This window comes from Schistocerca americana, chromosome 2 (assembly GCF_021461395.2).
Source record: "Schistocerca americana isolate TAMUIC-IGC-003095 chromosome 2, iqSchAmer2.1, whole genome shotgun sequence".
Lineage (NCBI taxonomy): Eukaryota > Metazoa > Arthropoda > Insecta > Orthoptera > Acrididae > Schistocerca > Schistocerca americana.
In genome coordinates this window covers 587,594,118-587,603,902 of record NC_060120.1, presented here as the reverse complement: position 1 = coordinate 587,603,902, position 9,785 = coordinate 587,594,118, and positions in this window count along the sequence as shown.

Here is a 9,785-nt window from a genome sequence, read left to right as displayed (position 1 = left end):
TGGCGTACAAGGTGGGCAGCAATCTGCGATTGTTTCCTGATGATGCCATGGTGTACGGTAAGGCGTCGAAGTTGAGTGACTGTAGGAAGAAACAAGGAGACTTATAAAAAATTTATAGTTGCTGTGATGAATGGCAGCAAGCTTTGAATGTGGAAAAATGTATGTTAACGAGGATGAGTGAGGAGGAACAAACATGTAAGGTTCGGTTACAGTAGTGATAGTGTCCTGCTTGACACAGTCATGTCGCTTAAATATCTGGGCGCAACGTTGCAAAGCGATATGAAATGTAACGAGCGTGTGAGAACTGTGCTAGGGAAGGCGAATGGTGGGCTTCGGTTTATTGGGAGAATTTTGGGAAAGAGTGGTTCACATGTAAAGGAGACCGCACATAGGACGCTAGTGCGACCTCTTCTTAGGTACTGCTCGAGTGTTTGGGATCCGTACCACGTCGGATTGAAGGAAAACATCGAAGCAATTTAGAGGCGGGCTGCTAGCTTTGTTCAAAAAATGGCTCTGAGCACTATGCGACTTAACATCTGAGGTCATTAGTCCCTTAGAACTTAGAACTACTTAAACCTAACTAACCCAAGGACATCACACACATCCATGCCCGAGGCAGGATTCGAACCTGCGACCGTAGCGGTGGCGCGGTTCCAGACTGAAGCGCCTAGAACCTTTCGGCCACACCGGCCGGCTTTGTGTGTTTGTGTTTGTGTCTTTTATTTGAAGCCTGTGACTTGGCTCACGGACGCATGTGGCAGATAATTTACTACCTGACGTTTTCTGCATTAATGTAACTGCACCACTAAGTGTTCTATACCTGTTAGAATAGACTTACTGTTTCCATCCACCCATCCAGACTTCAACACCTGACCTACTGCCCAGAGGAAAATATGCATTAATGATTTTGCTCTTGCCATATGCTCTTGGAGATACTATCCAACTTAAAACCGTACTACTACTAACAGCTATATCACTTTCAAAAGAAGTAAATACTGATGTAATGTTGTTAAGTACACTGTCCTCAGTTACCAATAAAAGCATCTCCACTTATATTCGTAACATCCCGTTTATACATATGTAATGATGATGATGAGATCCCATACTCCTAGGAGCGTAGGGGACGATGCGGGAGACCCGCACCGCTGTACTAGGCAAGGTCCTAGTGGAGGTGGTTTGCCATTGCCTTCCTCCGACTGCAATGAGGATGAATGATGATGATGAAGACGACACAACAACACCCAGTCATCTCGAGGCAGGGAAAATCCCTGACCCCGCCGGGAATCGAACCCGGGACCCCGTGCACGGAAAGCGAGAACGCCACCGTAAGACCACGAGCTGCGGACCACATACGTAATATATACCAAATATTCCGATCAACTAATTGCAAGAAAAAATACCAACAGACCGTTTTCGGACGTTTCCACATGTTACCTCTTCTCATCACTAGCCCTTCTCCTAGCTATAGTAGGGATGTATTACTCCCACAACATTTTTATAGAAATAATGGATCATTCATATATAAAAGTTGACTGAAATCGCTACAGACATTTCCTATTTGAGCTTCTATGTCCCAATCTTTCCATCCCCACCTCTACGGGCGGTAGTTGGTTCTTACCCCCACAGAAACCTTCATAAGTCTGCACACAACAACTTGTAAAAGTTTCACCACCATTGGCTTAATGTTATATGAACACAGAGAGAACAAATAAACAAACTTATATTTCTTTTCACGAATTAGATTTTTTTTCCTACTTTGAGCCATTTTTACCATACTCGTCTCTTCATATTTTGGTTCAGCGCTAAAGAACACGATGTTTTACGGTTAAACAATTCTGCCTTCATCGAAACATAGGTATTTCAGTCATCAGTTGCACAGACATTTTTATTTCACTTTGCAGTTCAAATGGTTCAAATGGCTCTGAGCACTATGGGACTCAACTGCTGTGGTTATCAGTCCCCTAGAACTTAGAACTACTTAAACCTAACTAACCTAAGGACATCACACACATCCATGCCCGAGGCAGGATTCGAACCTGCGACCGTAGCAGTCGCACGGTTCCGGACTGCGCGGCTAGAACCGCGATACCACCGCGGCCGGCCCACTTTGCAGTTCAACAAATTAATTTGTCATCTTCGGAAGCCAAAACAATTAATGATATTATAAATCATTGGACCTTGTGTCGCATTCCAAAAATAGTGTTGCTTGGAATTAGGCAACTGGGTTCGGCAGAAGGAAAATGGTCGGTTGGCCTAAGTGAAAGGGAGTCTTGTTAAAATTCTCTTATTACAAAACATATGGCTGGGAATAAGTACTGAAATGACAAACAATATGAGAGTTTTACAACTTCTGACTTAATTTAGAAAAGAATATCAACTCTTGATATACTTGTTCTAAAGGAACTGTACACACGAAAAAAAAATGGCTCAAATGGCTCTGAGCGCAATGGGACTTAACATCGGAGGTCATCAGTCCCCTAGAACTTAGAACTACTTAAACCTAACTAACCTACGGACATCACACACATCCATGCCCGAGGCAGGATTCGAACCTGCGACCGTAGCGGTCGCGCGGTTCCAGACTGTAGCGCCTAGAACCGCTCGGCCACCCCGGCCAGCGCTACTCACGAAAAGACCAAGTCTTTACACAAGGACGGTGCACCGTTTCGTCTACTGAAAATGAAACTGTCAGTACTAACTGAGCCAGCACTGCTATTACTGAGGATATCTCTGCTTAGCCCTGTCTGTCTACTCTCTTCGGCTGCCTCTGGTGATACTGCTACCAACGTACCACTCTGACCTCTCAGAGTGTCGTTCTTCCGAGGTGTGCCGGCCGCGGTGGTCTCGCGGTTCTAGGCGCTGCAGTCCGGAACCGCGCGACTGCTACGGTCGCAGGTTCGAATCCTGCCTCGGGCATGGATGTGTGTGATGTCCTTAGGTTAGTTAGGTTTAAGTAGTTCTAAGTTCTAGGGGACTTATGACCACAGCTGTTAAGTCCCATAGTGCTCAGAGCCATTTGAACCATCTTCCGAGGTGTACTCAGTTTTCCTCGTTGTCCCTGCCGGCCCCTGACATGCCGTGTTGTCGAAGGGCCCTCATTCACCATCTCGTTGGCTGCAATTCTGTACTATTCTTCGGAGGCTGAGTGGAAGACTATGTGTTAGGCCTGTTATAGCCTCTTCATAATGTAGAGGTGCCTCTTCCAAAGACTCTCGCCCTTAATCTCTCTCTTAACCCCGTTCCTTGCCTGCAGTTACATCACTCTTGCTTTTACAGCTTACAGTGTTATCACTATACGCAACCGTCACCATCCTAGCTCCTCTGGTCAGTGTTTTTCCCCACTGCTTTTAGAAGCCCCTGACATTTTATGTAAGCTCCTCCCAAGCTCTGGCTGTTATCGCGCCAAGGCGACGAGTATCTCTTGTCCCGTAACTTTCCTTTTGTTCTGTTTCAAACCCACAAGACTAGTACAATTCCTGCGGGTAAAACACGATATGAACAGATCAGAGACTCCACGTCTGGCTGCCATCGAGTACGTCGCTAGAATCTCACTGCCGAGGACTCGAACACTGGACCTCACTCTGCTGATGGAGTCTTCTGTTCCCTTCAGATTTGAGAGCGAGGCAGTAAAGAACTAACTGCTCACTTATCCCTGCCAAAAATCCCGGTTAACCATTACTCTTAAAGTTATGCCAGTCCGCCAAGTGCGTACTAGTTTCCTTGTCACAAAATCTCACACCAGAAGATGCGAAACGTTAAAAACCAATAATCTCGGTTTCCAACCCTCTTTTCTAAAAACTTGACAAACCGCGTTACATCCCCCTGACGTCACAATAACTTTACGAATTGGTGCCCTCTCATGCAGCAGCCAGCCTCACATCACAGGCTGTGAGAAAAGCTAAAAATCTGTGCCCGAGCCTTTTCGTCAACTCATACGTCAGAGCTGCTTTGCCACATGTCTTGGACATCCGCGAGATTTTTATCAGCTGAATGTACTTTCCTTAGTACGGCCCAGATGTCCACCTCCTGCCAAGCCGAGTTCCATCGTCTGGAACAAATGTCTGACAGATAGCCACATAGCTTTTAAAATGAAATTAAAAGACTTTCTGAATGTCAACCCCTTCGACTCATTAGATGAATTTTTGGATATAGTAAGTGGGTAATTCCCCCCCTCCCCCAAAAAAACAAATTAAAAACATTATGTGTCATGTAATATTTTGTGTAATGTAATATCTTATATAGACACCTTTTTTTAACCTGACACGTTCCACATCAATACGAAGTGTCGTATTCATGATCTATGGAACAAGTACTAATCTAATCTAATCTAATCTTTCTGCTTGGCTGTACAAAGTAGCTTTTCGTAATAAACAACAGGGCTATTACAAATGATTGAAGCGATTTTATAAATTCACTGTAGCTCCATTCATTGACATATGGTCACGACACACTACAGATACGTAGAAAAACTCATAAAGTTTTGTTCGGCTGAAACCGCACTTCAGGTTTCTGCCGCCAGAGCGCTCGAGAGCGCAGTGAGACAAAATGGCGACAGGAGCCGAGAAAGTGTATGTCGTGCTTGAAATGCACTCACATCAGTCAGTCATAACAGTGCAACGACACTTTCGGACGAAGTTTAACAAAGATCCACCAACTGCTAACTCCATTCGGCGATGGTATGCGCAGTTTAAAGCTTCTGGATGCCTCTGTAAGGGGAAATCAACGGGTCGGCCTGCAGTGAGCGAAGAAACGGTTGAACGCGTGCGGGCAAGTTGCACGCATAGTGATGTGAAAGATTCAGTGTTTAAACCTCCTCTACCAAGAAACGTGCCAGAACTGCGAGCTCGCATCAACAATGCTTTCGAACTCATTGATGAGGACATGCTGCGCCGAGTGTGGGAGGAACTTGATTATCGGCTTGATGTCTGCCGAATCACTAAAGGGGCACATATCGAACATTTGTGAATGCCTAAAAAAACTTTTTGAGTTTTTGTATGTGTGTGCAAAGCATTGTGAAAATATCTCAAATAATAAAGTTATTGTAGAGCTGTGAAATCGCTTCAATCATTTGTAATAACCCTGTAATGAGTGATTCTGCAGCCACTTAAGCCTCCACCAGCAGATTAAAATGTTTAGATGTGGCCACAGAAGCGAGATGAGCTGTAGGGACAGTCAAATCATATTTTCTGACTTTAATTTGAAGCTTCATTTTGAAGACTTGTTTGCAAATTTAACTAGCAGTATGCTTTCAGTTCTAGCCACAGATTCAACAAATACCCCTCTACGGCGCTATATGCCTTTTAATACTAACATTTTGACAATCATGGTGCGACTTCACTAATATGATTGTTTTGTACTTATAAATGATTATTAGAATCAGACCCCACTTCCTATAACCAGATTTGCCAAGGTAACAGATAAACATAGTCAATGTTTGTCAGATGATTTAGCTAACATTTTAATGTAACAAACTGCATTAATTGTCATTCTTGCTTAATTTTGTAGGAAACGACCTCCTTATTCGTTATTCTGGAGGGCAACGATCGCTTATGCATACCTCTACACAACATCCCGAGCCACACTCTTACAAAGTCAGTTATGTAAACTGCACAATGTTTCACACCACCATCACGACATAGTTAACATTTATTTAAATTCAAAACCTCTTTCTCAAACCTCCTTTTGCCACAGAAAGTTGCTACACACAGTCACCTCTGTACTGGAGGTAACAACATGCATTCTCTCGATAGTTCAAAAGAATTCTCTGTTTATACACACATCAAAAACAGTTTTGTATCATCCCGGTTCCCAGAAATCTGAAGATGGACGTTGCCTGTGAATATTGTATCACAGGGACAATCACTAAACCCGCCCAAAGATGTAAACTGCCACGCATGAGCAGCGCCTATTAGACGGAGGGGGTTCGATAGCCGATTAGTTCCAGTCATTCCATCAAGAAGGAGGTACACCGCTCGTGTTGCCTGTAGTTCAACCATGCCTAGACGGTCAGTACCGCGGTTCGATCGCATCCGCGTTGCTACTTTGTGCCAGCATGGGCTCTAACGAAGGGGAGTGTGTTGTTCGGACATGGAGGAGATACAGAGAGACAGGAACTATCGATGACATGCCTCGCCCAGGCCGCCCAAGGGCTACTACTGCAGTGGGTGACCGCTACCTACAGATTATGGCTCGGAGGAACCCTGACAGCAACGCCACCATGTTGAATAATGCGTTTCGTGCAGCCACAGGACGTCGTGTTACGACTCAAACTGTGCGCAATAGACAGCATGAAGCGCAACTTCACTCCTGACATCCATGGCGAGGTCCATCTTTGCAACCACGACACCATGGAGCTCGGTACAGATAGGCCCAACAACATGCCGAATGGGCCGCTCAGGATTGGCATTACGTTCTCTTCACTGAAGAGTATCGCATGTGCCTTCATCCAGACAGTCGTCGGAGACGTATTTGGAGACAACCCGGTCAGACTGAACGCCTTAAACACACTGTCCAGCGAGTGCAGCAAGGTGGACGTTCCCTGCTGTTTTGGGGTGGCATTATGTGGGGCCGACGTACGCCGCTGGTGGTCATGGAAGGCGTCGTAACGGTTGTACAACCATATGGGCAGCATATTGGCGAACATTCGTCATCATGGACGACAATTTGCGCCCCCATCGTGCACATCTTGTGAACGACTTCCTTCAGGATAATGAAATCGCTCGACTAGAGTGGCCAGCATATTCTCCAGATATGAACCCTGACCCCAATTGTATTTGCACCACGAATTTTCTCCTGATAGACACAATAATGTCAGGATAATGACATCGCTCGACTAGAGTGGCCAGCATATTCTCCAAATATGAACCCTATCGAACATGCCTGGTATAGATTTAAAAGGGCTGTTTACGGACGACGTGAACCACTCTGAGGGATCTACGCCGAATCGCCGTTGAGGAGTGGGACAATCTGGACCAACAGTGCCTTGATGAACTTGTGGATGGTATGCCAGACGAATACAGGCATGCATCAGTGAAGGAGGTCGTGCTACTGGGTACTAGAGGTGCCGGTGTACAGCAATCTAGACCACCACCTGTGAAGGTCTCGCTGTACAACATGCAATGCGTAGTTTTCATGAGCAGTGAATAGGGCGGAAATGATGTTTATGTTGATCTCTATTCCAATTTTCTGTACAGGTTCCGGAACTCTCGGAACGGAGGTGATGCAAAACTTTTATTTGTTGTGTGTATGTCGGCAGAATGAGACCTGTGCACACTGTTCAGTCTAGCTAGACTTAAACGGTATTTTATTCCTAAACCGTGCCAACATTGTAACTGAAAGAAGGGTTTTCAAAATGGGAAATTTCCAGCTGAACTGCCTTACACGAAAGCGACGTTGTTGGTATACTGGAACTCTATCGTAAAACGCAAAACATTGCAAATCTGCCTCACAGTGCTCGTCCATAGTCAACAACACCAGCTGATCTACCCACAAATCATGGCTTTTTGGAGGCAAATGCGAGCGCTGTGTCGACACAGACAGTAAGCAAACGCCTCCACAATTCAATTTGGCCCCTAGGTGCCCATACGAACAAAAGCATAATCTCCCACATCCTATGCGCCGCACTGCGCAGTTTGAAGACGGTGGTTAAAGGAACGCATTAAGTAGAACTCTCCAATGGCGTTGGGTTCTCTTCACCGATGGGCTCAGCAGGGGAATGGCTAAGTCATGTTTAGGGTCAGTGTCATGTACGGATGTCAGACGCCTATCTACAGTGTCGAGGGTATTTAGGGTTGTGCAGTATCCGGACAGGATCCTCCTTCCTGTTGTCCAAGCATAAACGTTTGAACTATTGGTCCGTCTTTCAAGACGATGATCCGCGAGCACACCGCGTGCACGTCGTGAACACCTATCTTGACGAGGCAGAAACCAACCATAGGGAACAGCCCGTGGTATGCACTGACACACACGAACCAGATGGGGCATGATGGGGACTAGATGAAACTTCCAGTGTGTCTTTCCAGGAACCCTCTTCACATACTGGACGGCTTCAGGAGGCTCGCCGTCCAAGAGTGTACCAGGTTTCAGCCTCACCTTGTAGAGGCATGTCAAGTACGAGGATCACCCAGAAAGTAATGTCTGACTTTTTTTCTCAGCTGACAACGCCGTTGTGAGTGCGAGTCGTTAGATATGAATTCTTTGAAGTTTCCTAAGAGCGAACGCAAAATTTCGGTTCCTCCAGCAGCAAGCTTAGCTGCAGCAATGTTTCAAAACGGTATTTGTAAGTGTTGTGCGTTCCAAGCAGCGCATCATCGCTGAATTTCACACTGCGGAGGAAGAAACACGGAGAACAGCCTCAATTGTTTGTGTGAAGTCTAAAAATGATTCAAATGGCTCTAAGCACTATGGGACTTAACATCTGAGGTCATCACTCCCCTAGACTTAGAACTACTTAAACCTAACTAACCTAAGGACATCGCACACATCCATGCCCGAGGCAGGATTCGAGCCAGCGAACGTAGCAGCAGTGCGGTTCCGGACGAAAGTGCCTAGAACCGCTCGACCACAGCGGCCATCTGTGAAGTCTAAAGAGCATCTGCAGTCGACAGGGGTACAGTTGGTCACTAGACACAGAAGGTGAGGCTTTCAGAAGGCGGTTCGATGGAACTTCAAGTTTTCAGTTAGTTGAGGGACCATCAACGGCTGCCACACGTCATGTTGCAGCGTGCTGATTTTCTCATTTACGAGGATCGCCGTAGTACTACTCCGCAATTGTCACTGCTGCTGGTGATCAACAGTGGATGTATAGATGCAATTATCCACGCTCTCAGATACTCAAAGGAGTGTACGTTGTCGAGAAACTCGGTTACCTCATCCATCTAACTCCCTCGGACTTTTTGGGCCATTAAGGGATACCATTGGTGGAAGACATTTTGAGGACGACGAGGAGACGATTCGCGCGGTGAACAAAGACAACAACAAGGACTGGTACTGCCAAGGGATATACGGTCTTGTGTGTCACTGGAGGAAGACCATGCAACTGGAAAGATATTGCATGGAAAGACAAGGTGTGCAAATAAAGCATCATTCTTTCACGTGTGTAATTTTCATTCCGTAATATAAATAACTGTTAAAGAGAGATATGTGGTGAATTACTTTCTGGGTGAATCTCGTAGTATGAAAGCAACCACAGGATGGAGCAGCACGGTACTGAATGTTACCCAGCAGCAGATTTCGATTTCACAGACTGCCCTTATTTTGATTACTTGATTGTTTCTATTTCAGAGTAAAGTTACTTTTATCTTTCCATGAGACTTATGCTTCCGTTCTGTCGGCCACTATTGGCTCGTCCAGAGCAAAAACGCGGAACTTCAGTTTTATATTTATTCTTTAATTCCCGACATCTCTTGAATCTAGGCTCGTATACGCCTGCAAATAGTGCAAAACTTTTTAGCGCAATTTAGCACTAAAAAAATTTACATTTCCAATATATAAGAGGAGAACTTGTGCTGACTGGTACATAAGCTGTCCAGTTGGAATGAACGGTGGCCATCGTCCTACAGCAGGTGGAGCGATTGTGGCTCAAAAAATGGCTCTGAGCACTATGGGACTTCCGAGGTCATCAGTCCCCTAGAACTTAGAACTACTTAAACCTAAATAAACTGAGGACATCACACACATTCATGTCCGAGGCAGGTTTCGAACCTGCGACCGTAGCGGTCGCGCGGTTCCAGACTGAAGCGCCCACAACCGCTCGGTCCTAACGGCCGGCGATTGTGGCAGAAGAA